Source organism: Petromyzon marinus, chromosome 4 (assembly GCF_048934315.1).
Source record: "Petromyzon marinus isolate PM22_M1 ecotype Great Lakes invasive population chromosome 4, UKy_Petmar_22M1.pri1.0, whole genome shotgun sequence".
Lineage (NCBI taxonomy): Eukaryota > Metazoa > Chordata > Hyperoartia > Petromyzontiformes > Petromyzontidae > Petromyzon > Petromyzon marinus.
In genome coordinates this window covers 14695133-14719887 of record NC_133670.1, presented here as the reverse complement: position 1 = coordinate 14719887, position 24755 = coordinate 14695133, and the positions used below count along the sequence as shown (strand labels likewise).

The 24755-nt window shown below is 43.9% G+C and overlaps 1 protein-coding gene across 3 annotated transcripts in view; it reads right to left on the bottom strand.

Annotated features, from left to right (window-relative positions):
* The window catches only part of GPD2 (glycerol-3-phosphate dehydrogenase 2), an 81991-nt gene extending 58674 nt beyond the window's left edge, over positions 1-23317 (bottom strand). For 2 of the 3 annotated variants that reach the window (XR_004402304.2, XM_032946064.2), the window contains exon 1: positions 23194-23307. The gene's annotated coding sequence lies outside the window, so the exon portion shown is untranslated. Of the gene's footprint in view, positions 1-23193 lie in introns of all 3 variants that reach the window. The other variant, XM_032946065.2, reaches the window with a different exon arrangement.
* Positions 23318-24755: the final 1438 nt, after the last annotated feature.

Sequence of the window (24755 nt, the reverse complement as noted above, 5' to 3'; positions counted from 1 at the left end):
CTAGGGGGAGGCCTCGGACCGGTTCAGATAATCGTCACTGGTGTTGGCCACGAGCGGGAATCAAACTCGACTCGCCGTGTTCGTAGTGCAGTGCGCTAACTGCCACGCTACGTATATAGTAACAGAGGGATGCTATTTTGTAGTTTTTACATTGATTTTAATTCGTTTTACAGCTATCTGGACTTTGACAGCGAGTGAGGCTTTGCTGTCCTGTACAGGGTGGTCCAGGTGCCTTGTGACCCCCATTTAATTATATGAAACAAAATAATTAAAGGTTTATTTAAAACACGCCCAGTTCAAACCTTTAAAACAGCCTGCCTCAGCAGCTTTCACCGCTATTGCTTTTTCTCCTGATGACGATTGCTTGTGTTGTCATCGAAACGTCGTGGCTTTTTGTTATTTTCTTTGAACCTATCGACGTGACTTTACCGAAAGACCCAAGAACATGATTAGGAAAAATATGTCAGCGTATTCTTTGGGTCTTTTGGTAAAGTCACGTAGATAGGTTCAAAGAAAATAACAAAAAAAAAACAAAAAACTACGTTTCGATCGCAACACGTTCGTCTTTGACGTCGCCCTCCGATCTTACATTAACATGCTAATCTGTCACATTAACATGCTAATCTGTCACATTAACATGCTAATCTGTCGCATTAACATAACTAGCCCCGCCCACTTTGTTCATGACCCTTGGGCTACACCCATTCGAAACCTCAGCAGCTTTACTCTTTTCGATTTAAAGCTTTCGTGACTGCAACTCCGCCCACACAGCTTCATAGACGCGGTCCTTGCATGACAGCGTTCATTCAAGCTCTGTCTTCCGGACAGACCTGTCTCTTCACCTGAAGAAGGCCACTTGTGTTGTGGCCGAAACGTCGTGAGCATTTTATTGTCTTATTTTATTTTATTATGTTATTCCCATTCTACGTGACTTTACCGAAAGAACCAAGAAGCTTTACTCTTGTTTCCTCCTGATGACGATCGCTTGTGTTGTGATCGAAACGTCCTAGTTTTTGTTTTATTTTATTTCAACCTATCTACGTGACTTTACCGAAAGACCCAAAGAATATGAATTCCTACACTCACGAAAGCTTTAAGTCAAGATTAAATATGTTAGCGGTCAATTAATTGTGGGGGCGGTGTCACAAGACATCTGGACCACCCTGTACACAAACAAAGAAAACGAATCTCCATCCTAACCGCACTCACGCATGGTTCCAGTGCCATGTTCCTGTTTACGTCACATTCAGCTGCGCCAGGTATTCACAACCATTGTATTTTAAGACTTCTTAGGTTTCGTGTAGAACATGCCAACAAGTGCTCTCTTACTGCTGTCAAAAAAAAACATGATGTCATGAATTGTACAGTGGGAAAAACATTGAGAAAAACATTGTGGAAACTGTTGACATGATACAACTCTTAAACACAAATGTTGCTAAACTGTGTGAAACATTTACTTTGCCCTTTATAGTTAACATGCTTTTCTTTTCACGTTCAAGTTACTGGAATGGCAGTTGCCCGCAATTCTACAAAATGCAAATGACAATGAAAATATTACTGTACGCAACGTGGATATCCTGAAAGATAAGATTTGGATGCAATTCGATAAATTGCATACAACGTGAAAAAAAATCGATTCTCCGATGCTCAATTTCAGGCATGTATGGTAAACAAAGAAATCAATAACTGCATTAATACACGTGAATTGTTAAGAGCCGAGGGACATAGGCAAGTCTCTGAGGGTACAACACCTCCCATTTGGTGGTTAACACGCGGTAATTAGACACTGCATAATGATTCGCCCACCCCCCTTCCCACGTGCTGCCCCCCGACAAATTGTAGCAAGTCAAGGGCACGATTTGATAAAAAAGCAATTCTTGTCTCCTCTTTAACTCTTTTATAGTTTTGCTTGTTCCATTGGCCTATATTATGTAACATTCGCATATCATGTCCATATCATATTTCCAGAATCAAAAATAACTCGGCCCTTAAACAAGTGATTCGATGCATATACAGCACCGTGAGCTTGCGAATATTAATCGAGAGAAATACATTTATCGTTACACCCCTAAAGTCTTGCTCCTCATTTAATACCGAACGATATCTGTTGCTGATGAGGATTTTTTTAAGTGTGTACATGTATAAAATTGTAAGCACTGTTCTGATGGTAAAGTGAGTGCACTAAAATGCATGCTCAGTCCTTTGAAGTCTGTGCTATGTCTTTGTTGTGTATTTTTATTTCCATGGCTGTCAAGGTCAATAGCACAGCGAACGCCTTTGATTCATAGCAACAGCCGCCATTCACCACTAAATGGTGGTGACGTCACCACAGCGCTTGTGCCAGGCTAGGTGCACTCTGAGGCTGCGTTAAGTATAAAAGTCGTGCTGACAAGAGGTCACGGGACAGACCCAGGCGTTATGGGTTGACTGCCTGCGATGACTGGCAGATGCACCACCTGTGCTCCATACTGTGCCATCTTGATGCGTGTTAGCTGCCCGGCGCTCTGGTCGTTGTTGTGAGCGTCACTTCTCTGCTATCCGCTGTTGCTGGAGGATGACTGCCTCAAACTGCCCAGTAGCATCCTTCAAGTGCCCCCTCCACAGAGACGGATCTTGACACTTCTGGTAGCAGTATCAGCGGGGCCACTCAGCTCTACATCCTGCTGTACCACATCAACCCATCTCTTCTTTAGTCCGTGCCACACCCATTTAGCACCCCCTCCCCCGCCTCTCTGTCTTGCCAAACAGAAGCTTCATGGGCATAATCACTCTGACTTGGTATGGGAACTCCTCCACTCTCTCCACAATTGCCCCATCAGTCAGAACCAATGAGGCTCAGCAGAAGAGTTATCCAACTCCTCAGAGCGAGCAGCAAATACGAGATCATTAACATACATAACATGCTTGACCAATAGGAAGCCATCCCTTGACCTCACCCGGGCATTGATCAGTTTTCCACTGTATCTGTAACAGATAGAAATTCCTCTAGTACAGCCATGGAAGCTTCTCAAACTATGTGGTCAAGAAAGGTTGTTAATAATGTAGGAGCCAGAGGACATCCGTCTCACCTAAAGGTGAACAGGGAATGGTTCCGACTCCCAGCCATGCAACCTGCTCACCATCACGAAGGTCCTTAATTATTGTGAGCAGCGGTTCATGGTTCCCGAAAGCAATGAGAATAACCCAGAGCCCTGGCCTATTGATGGTATCAGAGGCCTTGATCAGGTAAATAAAGCATAGATGTAGGTCCTTTTGAAATTCCCTACACATCTGCTGTAGCAGACATACAGGGAATATGGCATCTGTGCAGGATGGACCAGTTCTGAAGCCACATCAGGGCTCTGCAAGCCATACCTTCTTTCCTAGTCTGGTAAAACAACTCTTACATCCTCAGTGGTTGCCAGTCGGTTACACTGTGGTGTACTGTGAAATGCCATTGAGGGGAAGTCTAATAGTAATCCGCTGTTACCCTCATGGTGTGATTGCAGCCACCACAGTAGCCAACAAGGACTCTGTATTGGTGCAAGGGGCTTGTAACATCTCCATCTTGAATTAAATTACCAAATTACCATGGACAAAATACCATAATCTTGTTCTGGAGGGTCTGGCATCTGAGATGTTTACTGACAAAAACCCCTCCCCCCCACCCCCCACGAGATTTTTTCCATAAAAAGCAGAAAACCACTACGAGTACCCTCGTGAAAGTTCAAACACACTGCGGATAAAAGGCTGCAACTCCTCTGTCGGTAGCTCGACCAACACAACCTGAACGTCTATGGATAGGTCTGGTGGGCTGGTTCTGGCTCCAGTTACGACGAGGGGCGGGCCGTTCCCCACTCAGGGCAGGAAATGACCAAACAACAGGGACTGGCTCTTCTATTGAACAGAATAATGAAAGGGGCATGGTTGCATGGGGTGAGGTGTGGGAAACTGCAAGTCTCAGACTTCTGTGGGCTCGCCTCTCCATTAGTGGGAGGCAAGGAATAGTAGTGGTGGCGGTAGCTTACACAGACCACTGACGATGAAAATCTGTGGAGAGATACAGGCAAAGCTGAAGAGTCAAATGCCTCCTATGGTCTCCTTTCCCAGGGGCTGGTTAAAGTGGCCCCTCGGAATAGAGTCATCCTTTTGGGTAACTTTAATGGGTCCAAGCAAAAACATCTGCTGGATTATTATAGGGATGGGAACAGCAGATGCGGGCCCATATCCTTAACACCAGGACCTACAGTGGAGTTGATCTGCCCATTGACCATCGACTTATCTGTATGGGCCTGCCATTCCTCGACTGCCATTCTTCGACTGTGGTGGGTGTCCACCCAGGACCCCATTATTACCCAACAGCTGGTCTTGGTTAGCTGATGAAAATTGCAAGCGAAAATGTCATCATCGCTTGCAGCTGGGGTTGGCATCGTCCCCCCCCTCCTCCTCCCGATACTGATGGAAAATGGGTTAGGTTCAGGACTGTGGCTCATGCAGCTGCTTTTGCTGCATTGGGCATGTAGTCCAGACCTCCACAGAAACCCTAGCTGATAACCAGTGGTGTCCCAGCTAGCCGAAAGTGACAAGCCCACTCCGACCGTCTACTGGAAATCTCTGAAACTACTAGACATCTGTGAAAAATATATTTAGAGATCACCGGATTCCTCCAGTATAAATACATATTCTTATTCTGATATTCGAATTGTCTACACATCCCACATCGAAGAGGCTGCTCACAGTAACCTTCGCTCAGTGGTTTGAAGAACCGCACAGTGTTGCAAAGATGAGTGGTGGTTGTGGGTTGCTGAGGTGATAGAAAATGCCTCAGTAGGTTGCGATCGCAAATCACTCTTTAAGTCTATCAAAAAAGTAACTTGCGGCACCACAGCTATTACCATCCTTAAGGGAAAGAACGGTGATCCTATTTCAGAACCTCCCAAGAACATGTCTGAAGGTGTGCTGAGCATTTATGTGAGGTCTTGGGGGAGGGGAAACCCCATGGGGCAAGGGGGGATGAACCTGCTGGCTGAGGCTGCAATGCATTAAATATTGGAGGAAGCAGCCACCCCCAGTAAGTGGCTGGCTGATGTGCCATCTTTTGAGGAAGTACCAAGAGCGATCCAGAATCTGAGCACATCAACATCGAGTGTAGCACACTTAAGATTAACAAAATATTGTTCGTCCTTACATGAACATTGCCGTAAGCATGTCTTTATTAACAATTCGAGCAAAAGTTACGTGTTTAAACGGTAGCTTAAAAGTAGATGAGGGGAGCGATGGTGCAGCCGTTAGCGCATTGTGCTCAGAACCCTGCGACCGGAGTCTGCTTCCCAGGCACAGCTAACATCAGTTTTGAATGATATGTGAACCGGTCATGGGTCTCCCCTTAGGTAACCGACACTGACAAGTGAAGTGAAGTGTAATTAAACTCCCCCCGCCCTTCCCCTAGGTCGACATAGCATGTGGAAACCTTAATCCAGTAGTGGACTGACAAAGGGCAGTAAATTATAAATTATTACTATAATTATATGCATATCAACTTTAAACCAGTGATGATAATAAGGAAATGCTGAAACATAAATCTCAAGATAGTTGGAAGCTCCACCATAAGGAACTGGGGACTTGGGCAAAGCATCTAGGCAAATGCTCTGAGTATTCAGTGGGTGATCAAATAGCCCCCACTGGGAGCCCAGACGAAACATGTTGACCTTTTGTTAACAACCATCAACCTTGAGGTCCCATGCTCATCTAGGCTAACAGCTTCTTGAAGCTGTTAGCCTAGCTAACAGCTTCAAGAAGCTGTTAGCTTCTTGAAGCTGTTAGCCCAAAAAATGTCAGAGAAATTAAAATTATGGTCGTGTTTTTTACTTTCACCCACCTTCGGTACAGCGAAAAAAGAATAACACTTTTCTCACGTTTCTAAATCTGCAGTGTGAATTATAAAAACTAAAAGTAATCATGTATGCGTAAAATATATGACATGGTTCATGGTAGAGGTGGAACAATTCAGCCCCGAGTGATTTGGTTAATTGGCGCAATTAGGGAATGTGATTAAATTCAACAATGTTTTTTTTCATTAGTGTAAAATTCATGCCACTAGTGGCTGAAGGGTTACTGTGAACCCATTACATACAATGTATACACATTTAAAATATCAATTCTTACACACGATTCAAGAATTAAGACTTCCTATCGAAAAACTAATTTATCATTCCATCCATACAGAATAGTAATTGAGTACTGTATATTAAATAAGTCATCAACTTATTCGCCAATTACAATTTACCGTATTTGTTTTTTTCAAAATGTATTCAACTGAAATTAATGTTTTTATGAAGTTAACATGAATTCAGATTTTTTACAAATGTTCCTTAATTGCCAATGCTGATTATTTAAATTACACTCAACAGATTCATGATTAACAATGCCCTAAAAGTAAAAAAAGATATTTAAAAATATGCGTTTTGGGCATTGGCACTTCTTCACAATTGTATACATTTATATACCCCATATTTGCATTATTCATCACTGCACATGCTCTTTAGTAGGCATATAATGGTGCATCACTTCTTCGATCACAATCAATTTTAATGATCATGATGCATATGCAGAGTTGCAAATAGTCCAGATTTAAGTGGTAGGCTTCCTATCTTCAAACCATTTCACCGCCGTCCGGCAATACTGAAAAGTGCATTTCTAATAGCTCCTGAACAGGGAATCCACCGTGACGGATGAGACCCTCCAAGCTATGCCGCAAAACCCCATGGAGCACCACCTTGGTGAGCCATGAACCATCAGTGCGCTGAGGTGTGCCATCAGGAAGATGAAGTCCAAAAGAGCCTGCGGTTCGGATGGCATCCCAGCTGATGTATTCCAAGTTGGCAGCCACCTGCTCACTTCAAGGCTCCACAAGCTGATCCTCAGGATCTGGGACGAAAAAGACCTCCCTGGCGACCTCAGCAATGCGACCATAGTAACAATCTTCAAGAAGGGGGACAAGTCTTGCTGTGGAAACTACAGGGAGATATTTTCCCTTTGTCCATTGCAGGAAAGATTATGGCCCGTATCCTGCTCAATCGAGTCCTGTTGCTGAGGAGGTCCTGCCGGAGACACAGTACGAATTCTGCCTATCCCAGGGCACTGCAGATATGGTCTTCGCTGCCCGCCAGATAAAAAAAAAAGTGTCGGGAGCAGCATCACGAACTGTTCTTGGCATTCATCGACCTAACCAAGGCATTTGGGAAGCCCTTCGGAGTGTCTTCCAAAACCTTGGCCCACCCGAAAAGTTGACACCATCCTGCGGCTCCTGCACAACGACACAACGACATGACTGCCACCGTGCTGAGTAGGGAATCTGAATGATCGCCCCCACCTCATTCACCATCAATCTGATTATGGTCACCCTCGGCGTCCTCGGTCACCTTCGATCTGGCATCAGCATCCAGGACTGTCTTGATTGGAAGGTCTTCAACCTCGGACGTTTTCGGGCAAAGAAGAAGCGGACCACAAAAGATGTCCACGGCCTGCAGTTTGCGGACGACTGCTGCGTGGTGGCTCACTCTGCACAGGACCTCCAGAGGACCCTCGCTCTATTCAACTCTGCATGTGAGAGACTTTGCTGAACCTTGAACATCACCAACACCAAGGTCCTGCACCAACCGCCATCAGACCAGTCAAACATCCTCCCGACTATGTATGTCAATGGAAAGGCATCTTGAATGTGGAATATTTCCCTTACCTCGGTAGTTATTTATCCTAAACGGTCACCGTCAACGAGGAGATCCAATACAGAGTCCAGTGCGCAGTGCCACCTTCTACAAATTGCACCAGCTTGTCTTCATTAACAAAGATCTCCGCAGAACAAAGCTCCGAGATTACTGGGCCATTGTCATCCCAACGCTCCTCTACTGCAGCGAAATGTGGACAACCTACCGGCGCAACGTCACTGCGCTCGAGCGCTTCTATCGGCACTGCCTCCACAAAATCCAGGGCATGACGTGGACACCCTCAAGTTCTCTATGAAATGTGAAAACATCGGCCTTCAAGACTGGGGGGAGCAGCCTGCCGACCACCTAGGGCGGCGCCGCCCTATCCACCAGGCCATGGCACACTTTGAGACCCAATGTCTCGATGCCAAAGTGGACCATCACCAAAAAGAGAAAGAAAAAGGAAGCAAACCCGAAACAGTGGACAAAGCGGTACTAACAAGACGTAAAAAAGAGCATAAAAAGATGGGGAGACAAAAAACAACAGATTTTTTTATCGAATCGCAGAGCCAAATCGTGACAAATCATGAAATCAACAAGGGGTTTGGGGGGTTGATTAACACGTGCCTACTCTTTAAGGATGCTCTACCATTTTAATTCCCCCTTGGTGGCTTTAATAAACGGCAAACACCCATCTCTACAAATGATGCACATGGTAAATCTTGTGCCTACAAAACAAGTTTCTAAATCAGTGCATAAAATCAATCCCTATAATTAGTGATTTGAATACATAGAATGTTTGGACAGAGAATACACAAATGCAGTCTTTAACGGAGTCCTCAAAGAGGCCGCATCATTCATATGGTGTTTTTTATTAATCCGTGTTCGTTAAAAGCAATTGTCACACGTGAGCTAGTTGTTTCGCCAGTAATTACAACTAGCTTCATCAAAGCTAGTTGTAATTACTGGCGAAACGTCGTACTCAGATTGTAAATGTTGTGCTTGGCTCTCCAACACACCGGTGTGCTGTACTAGTGACGAACTGGCACGTTCTGTTTACGTGACAACCCTTACTAGTTGGCTGTCGGGTGGTGGCGGGTTTTAACGACACATTTATATATTCACGCGATCTAACCCAAAAAACCTCTTATGGATGATAATGGTCGTGAAAGCCTACGTGTTCAATAGTGGTGTACTTTTATAATCAATGTTACTCGCTGCATCACTAATACACGCCATGCTTTCAACACACCCATAACACCATAAATCTGCTCTTAAATATTTCATATAACAGTGAATCGACACACAGGACTTAAGCAAAAACAGTATTTTATAAACCTGACAAAGAAATGAACTGCAATTAATCACTGAACACGCTAACAGCAACGTTAAATTCACAGTACACTATTTACATCCAATTTTAAGTGATGCATTATTTTAATTATTTTAAATAATGCATCAATTACTGCAGCATATTTGGGTTATATGCTGAATGTTTAAGGTGGCATTGCTGGCATTGTCGGATCATCAACATAAATGCTGTGTTCATACTTGAGTATCTTAACAGTATCCACTGAAACATGGTATCCTTGCACCATCACATTCCTGCAATCACAAAGCAGTGCTGGTGCAATGATCTGTTTACAAATACTCATGGTCAACCCTGATCATTGAACTCAATCTTTAGACAGTCTGATTTTGAGACATCTGCAGCATTTTAAAAAACTGCACAACTCCTCTTATCTGTGGCTATTACCCATGCTTTCTGTAATCGATGGAGAGTCCACAAAATCTATTACCCATGGTCCCATTATTCCTATTATCTACGATTATCCGCAGGTTTTTTTCTCTCATCCCGTTTTGCCACTATCTGTTTTCATGGACAAGAGTACATGGGCAAATTCATCCTCTTATTCACGTGTAGCCCTGAAATTAATTACAGATAAGTTCAGCAAAATTGCAGATAGCACCACAGATAATACGATCCACAATGTTCATCTCTAACATCACTGTGAATAACAAGCGTTATCTGGTAACTTTATTGAAAGTGACACTTGGCTTTGAGTAGCTATGCAGCTTTGGCCACTTTTAAGGAGTGCCCTAACCTTGCGTAAGATGAAATGGATCTTAAACAGGCTCCATTCACTGAACAAGATATTTTACTGCCCTTTGAAAACAGGATATTCTGAATGTTCAAATAAATGTTATTTCTGTCTTTGGTGAAATAATAGGCATGTGTTCGCAAATTAATTGCTTTCCACAATTTTCGCCAACTTTGTAAATTGCTCAGTTAATGAATTACGGATAATTTGTAACACATGTGGCAATGGGCTTCTTCATCATTTACGACACCTGGACGCAAGAAACTAGGTGCAGAGTCTGGTTGGTGTCTTAGCAAGCATTTACTTTATATGCAAACGTACTTTTTACGTACAAGTAAACTGTACACTAGTTGAATATTTTGTCACAATTGAGACCTTTCCTGATACGGCTCGAGTTGGTGCATTTAGATGCTGAACTTTTCTTTAAATAGATTACTAGGTCGTTCCACACCACATAGCACTGTGGACTTTTTCATCACATTTCTTAATGGTAAACGCAGTAAGCATGCCCTCCACTACAAAATAAACCCATCAACACCATCAGCAGGGAAAGGAAGGAAACACCTTGTTTCACTACAATTTTACAAATACTGTAATACTGTTAACTTTTTTTATTTTATTGCAGTTCATGACTGAGTGGTTATTTGACCGTGACTAATATTAAAGTAAAAAAGAGACGTGTCACGCATTATTAACTCTCACAAAGTATAACATGCTCTCTCAAATAGTTTGGGTAGAAAAAAATCTAAATCAAATTCCTTGACGTGTATATTACAATGATCATATAGCTTGTAAAATTACATACCCTGAAATTACAATTACTTTATATTTTGCTTATTTTAAGACACCATTCTTTGTTTGTGAATGTACATGTCTTTATTTTTTACTTCTTTAGCACCGTTTGTAGCCAACCGTCCTAATCGGAGGTGCGGGGGAAGGACAACAAACTAAATACATGAGTTTTCAATCTATATTTAAAAGTACACAGCTCCAGTGGCTTCTTATTATCCACAGAGCGTTTCAGACGGCTACAAAAGCACATTTAAAAGCACATGATACAGTGACCATCTTTGTCCGATGGCTAGCGAAAAGCCGCTGCTAGGATGACCGGACTTTTTTCGCGTGATGGTTTATGCTCCTTGTTTGATGTTACTTTACTTTCAAGAGAAGTCGCCAAAAAGTGGCCGGGGGGGGGGTTCGAGGGGTCAGAGCACTGAGCTGCTATGTATGCATTTATGTTGAACATCTTTCGCACCATAACAGAACTATGGCTGAGAACATGAATTCGATTCCAAGGCAGTCTCATGTCATCAAACCGGGTTCTCAACGGGTTGGTCACACCATTGACTGCACGCACAAATATAGTGTTTATTTTAATTAATTTGGCTTCTTACAGCTTGAACACTTAACCATGTTTAGTTGTATTGACATGCGATAAACATTCCTTGCAGGTCTGCCCCTAGTGTGGACACAGACCTATTCAAATCATTTCGGAAGGGAGCTCTGTCACTAAATCTTCTCTGACGCAATGTGTGCTACACGACTATCGTACTATCAGTAAAGTTCTCCGTGAAAATGTAATCATGACATGACACTGATAATTCAATTAGATTAGAAGAATAAAACATAATACAAAAAAAGTGCACACAACAATCTTTTGATAACACTTCCTTAAAATATCCATTTTTTTTACTTAGCATCGTGGAAAATGCTGACAGTTTAGTTCTATACAAGGGATGGAGAAATTCCGACTCGATAATAATAAATAAGGAGGGAAGATGAAGAGTGTCGCACAATGTGCTCACGTTTTCAAAACGCCTAAAGACTATTTATCATGTAAGGATAAAGCTAGAATAATAATATACCCAAGGTTAACAGGACTTTCAATACAATAACATGGTTATTTACATCTTGACTTTGGAATAAAATACCATGGGAATTAACCTATATTATTTTTTTATGTGTAGCTACGTAAGTTTTCATATCAAACTCGTTTTTAGAGGAAAGCTGCAATTTAGTTAATTGTGTCAGTGTCCAAATCCGTTCTGTAATCCACAGTGTTTACGTAGCAAGTTATGATACAACAATTAATGTGAAAATCCATTTCATGTTTTCAATGTTACACGATTGTCCTATGCACAAAAACTGGACAGCATCTATGGCCACGGGAAAATCTAAAATTGTCCACAAGAGCAACATTGGCACTTTTCCTGCAGTAGTGTTGGATATCCTTCATCTTATTTATAGCACAAAGGAATGATGTGCATGTGACTGGTCAACATTGTCTTAAAACTCGTCTCAAGAATGGACCAGGATTACTTGCGTTGTAAAGCCCAATCAAACATAACAAAGAAGATATCCAACCTGCCCTGAACAGCATAATTAAGTACAGTATGGTCAATCAACCCCCATGACCAAAACGGCATGGGCAGGTCTTCATCCAGCAGCGGATTGAAAAATATCAATGTGAGGTTGACCACTGTCAAGTTAGATTCATTCATCAAATTCAAATTAAGATTTGCTTCCCATCTGCCATGTGTAGTTTCACGAAGATGACAACACTGGAATATACCAATTTTATAAACAAGACACTGCTGCGACTGCAAGTTATGGAGCTCTGTAACGAATGACAAAAAACACAGGTCTCACATTTAGAAATAAACCCACCCATTCATGTCAGTTAATTTATTATTAATGGTGCTGATATTTCAACTTTTGTTTGAAACTAACATGACATTATTTGTTAATACTGTATTGATGTTTCAGTGCCAGCTTGAACACTGTCTGTGCCTTATTTCTAGAATTTCATGTTTTATTTAAGCTCAGAGTGATATCTGAACTGGTGCTGAGCACCACACGCCCTTGCACCATCATCAATCCCCACTGAACACCATCGATAGGCATTATCAATCAACTCCAACAGCCGGCAGGGAGTGTGGAAGAGGCCTTCATTCACAAGTGGATTGACAAAAGACTTTAAATTATTATCATCACGTCGAAGTAAATGTCTACAAGTAGATGTATACGTAGATTGACAAAGGGATGAAAATTATTACGTAAAAGTTTATATTCATAAGTACAGTACGTGTATTGTAAAATCAAACCACAAAATCAAGAGATGATTGAACAATTGGAGAAGGGAGTTACCCCAAAACAGGAGAGAAGCAGACAAAATCGGATAAAGCACCAGAAAAATGCGGTATTACTGCCGAAATGTTGAAAGGGGTCACAGAATGTGAGAGGTGATGCTCAAGGTAATCAAAGCTGCCTGAAACAGGGAACAGCTTGACTGCCACAGGACTGAAACAAATTATCATTCACCTACATAAAAAAGGGACAGAAAGGAGTGCGATAACTCTACGGGGGTAAATCTGATGAGCATTTCAGGTTATGTATTTATCAGAATCTTACTGAATAAGAAAAATAAACTTAGAAAAATATGGGCAAATTGGTGTGGAATTTAGATTACGGAGTCTGTACTTATCAGATATTTACAGTAATACAGCCGACAGAGAAGAGTTGAAAGAGTATGGGGAATATTTATTTAATAAATTTTAAGCATGTCTATGATCCTGGCTGCGGAGAGGCTCTGCGGGAACTGCTAGACGGTTATGGCATCCCAGTAAGATAAGGCGGCTGCTTCACAACTTCTATGATGGCGTCTGCATGAATAAGATGAGACGGAGGCATGATTTGATGTTGGACAGGTATTTGTCAATGTTGTATTCTGTCTCCTACATTATTTCATGTTGTGCAGGTCTGTGGAATAGGACTTGGCTGGAGCATGTGCAGTTGTTGGAAGCCTTAGGCACCGAGGCACGCTAATGGGGTCTTAAGCAAAATTCATCACAGTTGCTAGAAACGAGACTTCTGTAGCAGGATCACAAGTCCTGGTCGGAGGAGACACGGTTGAGGTAGCAAAAGGCTTTGAGTCCTTAGGCAGTAATGTCCATAATGCAGGGGCCTGTGAGGAGGCCAAGAGGCAGCATAGGTTTTTGATGGCCAGTAGAAACGACTTTGCAAGACAATAGAAATGAGTCCAAGTGAAAACGAAAGCGTATTTGAGGCAAGAGTGTTTGCCGTGTTTCTGTACGAATCAGAGAGCCGGACCCTAAATAAGTAGCTCTAAAAGTGTTTGCTGTCATTTGAGCACAGGTGTATGAGATGGATGCTAGGAATGTTGTGGCAAGATAGGATAAGCAATGCAGAAGTCCAGAAGAGGCCACGACGGTTAAGCGTTATTAATACGATCAGGCTCTGGGAGAGCCGGTTCAGAATCAGCATCTTTATTTCGACTGGAGAAATCCGATGAGCTATGAAGCTCTTTTTCACAGATGTCCAGTAGGAGCAGATGAGAAAGGTGCAACAATGCCGAGAGAGACATTGGAGGTTCGGCGACCAAGGGGAACACCTAAGGCTAGATGGGAGGGGGGGGATGATGCTGTATGGGCCGATCTTGGGAGGCCACATGTCGACTGTGCAGCAGCTGTGGGATTTGACAGTTGATAGAAAGCGTTGACGAGGTATGGTGGCATCAACATTTATGGACATAACATCTTGATATTATAAAATGAACAAAAACATCTTATGCTTATACTTTTTCCAAAAAATGTTCTCATTTTTCACAGTTATGCAGTTAATTTATCATAAAATATTAAATATTATTTTTTACAACATTCCCACTTCAATGTAATTGCCTGCTCTAAAGGTTCCAAACAGCGTCTACTGTATATATGCTGTTTCACTGTTCTGGATTGCATTGCCGTATGAAGGTAAATTGCATCATTGCACAGCACAACTTGGACTTTGAATAGCTAAGAGTCGACAAAACAATTACCGTATTCTCCAGATTATAATACACTCTGGAAAGTAAGATGCATCCCACACTTGTGCCCGGTGTTGTACAAATCTGGTAACGTGCACACTCATACCCTACTGGATAATAAGACACACCCAGACTTTTGCTTTAAAATACAGGAGGAGAAAAGTGCAGTCTTATAATCTTGATAATATGGCAATGGGCTTGGAAACATCAACTTTCTAAAAGCACACTCATTCGCAAACAAAACATTCGTGGTAGTGCCAACAGAGCAATAAACAAACGTTCGAACAAGGTTTTCTTGACTCATGATCTGATATAGAGGACTATATAAAGGTGGTCAACATTAGCAAAATTAAATTTGTGCCAATTAAGTCGAATATTCACATTACCATTATGGCAGCTGTTTATCCCAGTCAGCATAATTAAATAATACATCGTGTAAATATTCTTCTATAACGATGACCAATGCCATTCCACAAGAGACCTTACTCAAGACTTGGCACACAGTTCCCGGAGTTAAGTATCGTAACTTGTACGACGATTTTATTCTTCAGCATCATCATCCATGATCAATCTACGACTGGATGAAAGCCTCCCCAAGTTGTCGCCATCTCTCACGGTTCTATGATATAATAATCTACCTTGCACCTGCACATCAGCCAATTTCATCACTCTATATCCTTAGTGAATGTCCTCTCGAACACAATCAATTTCATTGGCTGCAGCTGGTTGGATGGGCATGCGTTAGTTGTATCTGTAGGTGTTTGGGTGATTTGTTTCGCCTATCCTGTACTTTGCACTAGAATTATGTTGTTGTACTGTTTGATGCAATAACGTTCTTACCTGCCCCTATTAGATATCTGTGAAGAGCTTTATAGCTCATAGGATTCCTTTCAGTATAAATACAAATTCAGATTCTGATTTTGACTTTATCACTTTTCTTGCCACGTGTCCTTCCCAAACCCACTAACTTTTTCCTGACGATTAGAAGTTTATCTTTAACCTGCGTAAATTCTCTAATCCATATATTCCTCTTTCTGCACCCCTAATGTGATTCCATAAAATATATATCCATGCAATTTATTTAAAATAATTTAATATATTCACACAGAATGATACATTTGGAGGATACTGTTCATACATAAACAAAAACTGGAATCCTGACACACTTTTGCGAGAATATTATTAATGAGAGTGTTACAAACTTGTTCACAACATTTGGCTTATCTCCACGAATTGCTTGCAAAACCGGTTTACACATGCACTTCAAATATTTGGATAACTGACACTGCCAAAGTATGTTCTGAGACGATGCCAAAACACGTCTATGTTTTGTTGAACAAGCCGAGATTAAACATTTTAAATTAATCTGAAGAACTTTGGTGATACAGTGTGCCATCGGAGTAAAGTTTTCAATCAGTGTGTATTGCCTGATTTAACCTATACTATACATGGGAAACATTGACACTGATAAGGACACGTAACAAAAACATTAAAGTACACAAAGTATGGAAATATGCATGCTGGTAAATACATTGAGAGGCAGAAAGAATAACACATGGATCACATAACGAATGCAAATTAGAGACATTCACATTGACTCTTGACAAAAGCACTTGGGCAGGACCCATTGTTAGAAGGGAAGATGGCCCGATGGACGAGAATGGTGACAGTGACAGCCAATTAAAGAGAACACGGTGGAGAGGATGACCACCATAATTAAAACAGAACCATTAGATTCAAAGCATGAAAAGTTTAACAAAATTACGTACGAAATAAAAGACATGAATACCGCAATAACAATGAGCCCATTACTCAATGATACTGTTTCGAGAATGGTCAAGTCCAAACCCACAATCTCGAGAGATTACACTTGTAATTTTGCCATAGCTTCCCTTAAGTTGGTTTAGTCGATTTCAAATAAAGACACACGGCCATGAACCCTATGTTTTACTGGCACAAAGTACATAAAACCATTACCCCCCAAAGTCTCTTGTTTAACCCATCTATCTGTGACGTTTACACATTCATAGAGGCTTACAGTGAGGGAAAAAAGTATTTGATCCCCTGCTGATTTTGTACGTTTGCCCACTGACAAAGAAATGATCAGCCTATAATTTTAATGGTAGGTTTATTTGAACAGTGAGAGACAGAATAACAACAACAAAATCCTGAAAAAAGCATGTCAAAAATGTTATCAATTGATTTGCATTTTAATGAGAGAAATAAGTATTTGACCCCTCTGCAAGCATGACTTAGTACTTGGTGGCAAAACCCTTGTTGGCAATCACAGAGGTCAGACGTTTCTTGTAGTTGGCCACCAGGTTTGCACACATCTCAGGAGGGATTTTGTCCCACTCCTCTTTGCAGATCTTCTCCAAGTAATTAAGGTTTCGAGGCTGACGTTTGGCAACTCGAACCTTCAGCTCCCTCCACATATTGTCTATGGGATTAAGGTCGGGAGAATGGCTAGGCCACTCCAGGATCTTAATGTGCTTCTTCTTGAGCCACTCCTTTGTTGCCTTGGCCATGTGTTTTGGGTCATTGTCATGCTGGAATACCCATCCACGACCCATTTTCAATGCCCTGGCTGAGGGAAGGAGGTTCTCACCCAAGATTTGACGGTACATGGCCCCATCCATCGTCCCTTTGATGCGGTGAAGTTGTCCTGTCCCCTTAGCAGAAAAACACCCCCCAAAGCATAATGTTTCCACCTCCATGTTTGACGGTGGGGATGGTGTTCTTGGGGTCATAGGCAGCATTCCTCCTCCTCCAAACACGGCGAGTTGAGTTGATGCCAAAGAGCTCCATTTTGGTCTCATCTGACCACAACACTTTCACCCAGTTGTCCTCTGAATCATTCAGATGTTAATTGGCAAACTCCAGACGTGCATGTATATGTGCTTTCTTGAGCAGAGGGACCTCGCGGGCGTTGCAGGATTTCAGTCCTTCACGGCGTAGTGTGTTACCAATTGTTTTCTTAGTGACTATGGTCTCAGCTACCTTGAGATCATTGACAAGATCCTCCCGTGTAGTTCTGGGCTGATTCCTCACCGTTCTCATGATCATTGCAACTCCACGAGGTGAGATCTTGCATGGAGCCCCAGGCCGAGGGAGATTGACAGTTCTTTTGTGTTTCTTACATTTGCGAATAATCGCACCAACTGTTGTCACCTTCTCACCAAGCTGCTTGGCAATGGTCTTGTAGCCCATTCCAGCCTTGTGTAGGTCTACAATCTTGTCCCTGACATCCTTGGAGAGCTCTTTGGTCTTGGCCATGGTGGAGAGTTTGGAATCTGATTGATTGATTGCTTCTGTGGACAGGTGCCTTTTATACGGGTAACAAGCTGAGATTAGGAGCACTCCCTTTAAGAGTGTGCTCCTAATCTCAGCGAGTTACCTGTATAAAAGACACCTGGGAACCAGAAATCTTTCTGATTGAGAGGGGGTCAAATACTTATTTCCCTCATTAAAATGCAAATCAATTTATAACATTTTTGACATGCGTTTTTCTGGATTTTTTTGTTGTTATTCTGTCTCTCGCTGTTCAAATAAACCTACCATTAAAATTATAGACTGATCATTTCTTTGTCAGTGGGCAAACGTACAAAATCAGCAGGGGATCAAATACTTTTTTCCCTCACTGTACCTAACATGAGGCAATCAGCAGCAAGAGCACATAGCTCTTGCTGCAACTTTATGACCTGCCCCGACTGGCATCTGTGAAAAATAAATTCATAGCTCATCGGATATCTCCAGGATAAATAAAGATTCTGATTCTGACATTGCCTTGTGTTAAAGACCCCTCGATGAGATGGCCTGCTATTACTTCATGGCCTCCGCATGCAAATATGATCACCAAGTCTTAACCATCCACTTTGCAGTACTTACACACTGCTTGCTGGTGTAGCAATAATACTGAGCAGAAATGACGCTGTGGTTACAGAAACTGAAGAGGAACACAAACCGTCTAGAGCAGTGGTTCTCAAAGCGTCGTCCCCAGCCCACCTATGATGCAAATGCAGTTGATCCAGAAATAATGACCAAGCCTATATCTTTTGTTTCAGACATTAATTCACATCTACTTATACTGTTTAACACGTCGGCTTTTTAGCTGAGGGGCCATGTCGGGTGGTGGAGGGTTACGACACATTTATAAATAACGCGATCTAACCCAAAAACCTTTATTACTTATACTGTATTTAATTTTGGAATAAAGTTAGATAGACTACCCTGATTGAACTATCCAAACCCTAAGCTCTAAATGCCCCCCCCCCAAAAAAAAATAGACGTATAGCTGTGTAAAAATATGTTTTTTATTAATTATTTTGTATTACTGTTATTTAGAGATAAGTGAATGCATTTTGTCACAAGGGTGGGGGGCTGTGTGGTCCGCGGAATTGTTTGCATCGGCCGAGTGGTTCGTGGGCCAAAACATTTTGAGAAACACTGCTTTCGTGGTATCACCAGACTGTCGCAGTCTCCTACTCCCGTCGATAAAAGCCATGGCCAGGAATCAAACCCGGGTAAGGTTACTGGGTTCATAGCTCGGCGCATTAACCTTCGTGCCAGATAAAAGTTACTGAGGTCAATATTTTTTTTAAGTTAATAATAGACTGGCAAAAAATAAATGTATATACATTTGGTGTTATTAGAATCGTAGAAATTAATACTGCTCTTTGACAACTGAAATTGCTTCGGCTAAACTGGTGGACTGCAAATGAGGGTCGTGAGAACATGGAAGTGCCAAATAAATCAATCAGGACTGTAACCCAACGGTTAGCAAATAATATTACAATGATTAACCAAATACTCTGCACAATTATAATAGAGTAGAATGCAAAGGGTATATTTTCAGTTTAGGAAAGAACCACGTTAAGGATGATGCATTTGCCCAGGTCAATGGGTTTAGCTGCCTGACAAATATAGGCCTGAGAGCCAACACAGAATTGTACTGTGTTACCTACGAACTGAAGGCCACGAGTTATGGCAGTGCCATGCAGTACAGGGAAGGACAGTATTTTCCTGCGGCGAATAGAGGGCAAGGCACTGCCCTAGATAGATCATGAAACGCTCCCATGGTTAAGTCACACGGCAGAGGTCTAGGATACTGGAGAGAACAGTCCATAGATCTGAGGACACTTAAGAGGGTATCACACATTCCCCCAAAATACAAGATGCATAGACCCATGAGTACAGGAAACGTAGGCCCAGATAGGTAGAAGGAAACTGAGATAGCTTTAAGTTTAGGACAAACCCAGGGGCACAGTGCAGGTCAGTATACTTGTTAGATACACAATAAACTGTGCAGTAGACACTCCCAAGATACAGGACAGACACGTCCTCGAGATGAGTCGTTGGCCACGAGGCCGACTCGAGGACATTTTCTAAGTTCCTGTCTCTGGCCTTGTCCTCAAGGGTGTGCCATCGGTTGGGGGACTTTTCTTAGAGGCATGCTACCTTCATACCGGCCTCGGACAAGAGGATCTGCGCCTGGTTTTATCAAACACTTTAAGTGTTTTAGTGTCTACTTACGGGTAACGTTGTATTTCCCTACAGGGAATGCTTAAGGTGTTTTCTGCAATTATCTTAAGTGACTACACATTTATTTCCAAAAGTGCCACGTAAAAAAGGCCATATCTTAGTACAAATGTCTTGCTCCTCTTTAATCCCTGTGCATGTTCCTAATTTTTTCCTCAATGTGGAGGCCACGCTCCTTTTAATGTTGAACAACGCCACACACGCAGTTATTATTTTGTTGGCTTGTTCAGGATTTATAAGTTTCATATGAAAGTAATGAAAAATGTCCCTTACGCTGACAAAAATCCTGTTTAATGACGACCCGTATTATTAAATGATATTTGAAGCTTTCATGCAACATACAGAAAGTGTATATGCATCGATGTATGTACTGTAGTTTAATATTTTAATTAATCACGCTATTTAAAGAAATAACTTCTAATTTACCTTCACGACTGACTTAAAGGGTTAAGCTCAGGATAGCAATGTCATCTAGCAGCAGCCCGTTGTAGATTTCTGCCCCAAAATCTCTGCCATTCTTACTTTCATTTAAAATCCACAAACCATGGGGTACACCCAGGCCAATAAGCAACAATATTTGTAATCATGCACTATATATTTAAACTGTACATCGTTCTTACTACTTACACAGGTTTCCTTGCAGTTTTTAAAGCACACAAATCCTTAAGAACGCCAGCAAATTTGTAAACAAATCAACAGTATCCACTCTCTGCCTTTTTATTATTTGGAAATATTTTAAAATCTCCTAGGCTTTGAAAATTGCGCATTCGCAAACTTTGTGTACAATTCCACATGGTGAATGTGGATATGAAAATGTATCTTCAACTTTTTTTGCACGGAACCTGCCAGTTGGAAAACATCAAAGTGCCAAAGATGTTCCTTCTTTGTATGAAGAAGTAAATCTTCCTCCAACATTGCACACGTTTCAAAGACAATTTCTGTCCATGATTTCGAAAGGATTTCCCCGGTCGATAAACACGCTTTTTTGGAAACGTGGCTCCTTCATCTTTTTAAAAAAAAATTGTATTGTTAAATAGCATAAATCACAGATGTACACACGTGTTATTTATTGCATCTCACTTGAGGTGCCCGATTTAACCTTCACCTCAAGTCTTACTGTGCAATGCCCGTTCCACTTTAGCAAACACCCTTATATTACAAATATTTCAGTGGACCACTCAAGCAGAATTTCATGCATTTTCACTCAAGGAGTTCCCTTAAATTGTCTCATGCAACGTACTAAAGCTGAAATAACAATAAGGGGGACCACACTGATTGAACTTGACTTAATCCGTCTTTTGTAACCGGGCAATGTGGCCTTGACTGGCATTGCCACTGGCCTCGACCTACAAGGCTCTCCCCTCTCGTCCTTGGTCTTGTCTTGAATCCAACACAGAGTCAGATCCCTGTGTGTAGAGAGCATAACCATGCGCGTACAGGGGCCGGGACACCTTAGACCACAGACCCAAGTGCGACTCTGTATCCGGCTACACTCCCCTGGGTTTATAGCACATGGAGGCCTGGGGGTACATCATCCTGCTTTGGTGTTCAGGGCTCTGTCCTGTACACAATTTAATCTTCCTGTGCAGAGAGGTACCGACCTGTTTAGACCCCCGTGTGCACACACACACCCTGTAAGACTTCCCTGTATGATGCAGCAGAGACCGCCTGCGGCCAAGACAGAGGCCCCCCCACGACTAACGTGGCCTAGGCAGCCTCAGGGCTGCCTTCCGCGTTGTGGCTAGCGTGTTTATCGATCACGTGTAGAGTTGTGTGTTGTTGTGTGTACACGCATGGGCGCTGCGCCCTTTAAACACACGCACGAAGAATACAGTACACAACACGTGTGTCTTGTCTGCACGGCGCGCACGTGTATATATAACGCGGACACAAGCGCCTGCACTGTACGCAGTGTGGGCTGTGTATATCCGCTTACATAACTGTAGGCAAGCGTCTGTGTGTGTCTGTGTGTGTGTTTGTGTGTCTGTGTGTGTACATGTCTGTGTCTGTGTGTGTGAGTCTGTGTGAGTGTCTGTGTGTGTGTCTATGTGTGTCTCTGTGTGTGTGTCTGTGTGAGTGTCTGTGTGTGTCTGTGTGTGTCTATGTGTGAGTGTCTGTGTGTCTGTCTGTGTGTGTCTGTCTGTGTGTGTGTCTGTGTGTGTGTGTCTGTGTGTGTGTGTCTGTGTGAGTGTACGCGCAGTGCAGCCGCCAACAGAATCCGCAGTTGCGGTGCGTGCACGCTTCAGGACGTGTACGCGGCCCTGCAGGATTTATCCACGGGCGCACGGCACGTTACAATAACAGTGTTGGGGGGTCTTGCTCTCTAACGTGCACACACACACACGCCAGGCCGATCGATGGACTTCCTGCGCGCACCCAAATCGCTGCGTCTCTGCTCTGTGCGTCTGTGTGGAGGGGGAGCGGTGGCGGAACGGTTAGCGCACCAGCGACGGATTCATGAACCGGTTCTGGGCCTTCGCCGCCTAGGTCGACTCGGCCTCTCAAGTGTGTAGCTGCCGCGTTGTGTAACAAACATCAGCATTGGGGAGTCACAAAGGCGGCCGGGCGTGGTGCTGGCCACCTAACCTCCCCCCCAACCTTCGTGCGCAGTGCCGGCCGTCAAGGGAGCCCACCAACAGCACTTGCCCCATCAGTCTGTTACAGACTATACGGGGGATCTTTGTAATGCAGTGTGTATGAATGTGCACTGTATGTAGTGCATGAACAGTACACACAGCTGTTGCCATTGTTAGTGCGGCGTATGCAGCGATGTACGACTGTGCACGTGTACTCTATGCGCAGTGTAGTGTACATGTGCTGTGTGTAATGTACTGGAGCGTGTGCACGTGTCGTGTGTGTGTGTGCCCTGCGTGTGGCGTGAACCATGTACACTCTACGTGTACGCTACAAGAATGTCCACGCGGTGGTTTACATGTGCTGTGGGCACGATGAACACGCGTGTACTGGGCGTGTACATGGGCACCACGCGTACCAGGGCCCAGGTGAGCCGCGCGCACAGGTGTGTGGGAGGAGAGGCACTCACCTCGAAGCGCGCCCGCTCCTTCGTCTCCCTCCCACTCTCTCTCTCTCCTTCTACTCCCTCTCCCTTCACTCTCCCTCCACTCTCCCTCACGCACCGCCTCTCCCCGCTGCCTCTCCCCCTGGCGAGTCACGGCGCACGCGCGCGAATCCAGGACGACCTGGGGGGATGGTGGGTGGTGCTGGGTGTAGATTGAGGCTGGGTGGTGCTGGGTGTAGATTGAGGCTGGGTGGTGCTGGATGTAGATTGAGGCTGGGTGGTGCTGGGTGAAGATTGAGGGTGGGTGGTGCTGGGTGAAGATTGAGGGTGGGTGGTGCTGGGTGTAGATTGAGGGTGGTGCTGGATGTAGATTGAGGCTGGGTGGTGCTGGGTGAAGATTGAGGGTGGGTGGTGCTGGGTGAAGATTGAGGGTGGGTGGTGCTGGGTGTAGATTGAGGCTGGGTGGTGCTGGGTGAAGATTGAGGCTGGGTGGTGCTGTGTGAAGATTGAGGCTGTGTGGTGCTGGGTGTAGGTTGAGGCTGGGTGGTGCTGGGTGTAGATTGAGGCTGGGTGGTGCTGGGTGTAGATTGAGGCTGGGTGGTGCTGGGTGAAGATTGAGGCTGGGTGGTGCTGGGTGTAGATTGAGGCTGGGTGGTGCTGGGTGAAGATTGAGGCTGGGTGGTGCTGGGTGTAGATTGAGGCTGGGTGGTGCTGTGTGAAGATTGAGGCTGTGTGGTGCTGGGTGTAGGTTGAGGCTGTGTGGTGCTGGGTGTAGGTTGAGGCTGGGTGGTGCTGGGTGTAGGTTGAGGCTGGGTGGTGCTGGGTGTAGGTTGAGGCTGGGTGGTGCTGGGTGTAGATTGAGGCTGGGTGGTGCTGGGTGAAGATTGAGGCTGGGTGGTGCTGGGTGAAGATTGAGGCTGGGTGGTGCTGGGTGAAGATTGAGGCTGGGTGGTGCTGGGTGTAGATTGAGGCTGGGTGGTGCTGGGTGTAGATTGAGGCTGGGTGGTGCTGGGTGAAGATTGAGGCTGGGTGGTGCTGGGTGTAGATTGAGGCTGGGTGGTGCTGGGTGAAGATTGAGGCTGGGTGGTGCTGGGTGTAGATTGAGGCTGGGTGGTGCTGTGTGAAGATTGAGGCTGGGTGGTGCTGGGTGTAGGTTGAGGCTGGGTGGTGCTGGGTGAAGATTGAGGCTGGGTGGTGCTGGGTGTAGATTGAGGCTGGGTGGTGCTGGGTGAAGATTGAGGCTGGGTGGTGCTGGGTGTAGATTGAGGCTGGGTGGTGCTGGGTGAAGATTGAGGCTGGGTGGTGCTGGGTGAAGATTGAGGCTGGGTGGTGCTAGGTGTAGGTTGAGGCTGGGTGGGGCTGGGTGTAGGTTGAGGCTGCGTGGTGCTGGGTGTAGGTTGAGGCTGGGTGGTGCTGGGTGTAGGTTGAGGCTGGGTGGTGCTGGGTGAAGATTGAGGCTGTGTGGTGCTGGGTGTAGGTTGAGGCTGGGTGGTGCTGGGTGTAGGTTGAGGCTGGGTGGTGCTGGGTGTAGGTTGAGGCTAGGTGGTGCTGGGTGTAAGTTGAGGCTGGGTGGTGCTGGGTGTAGG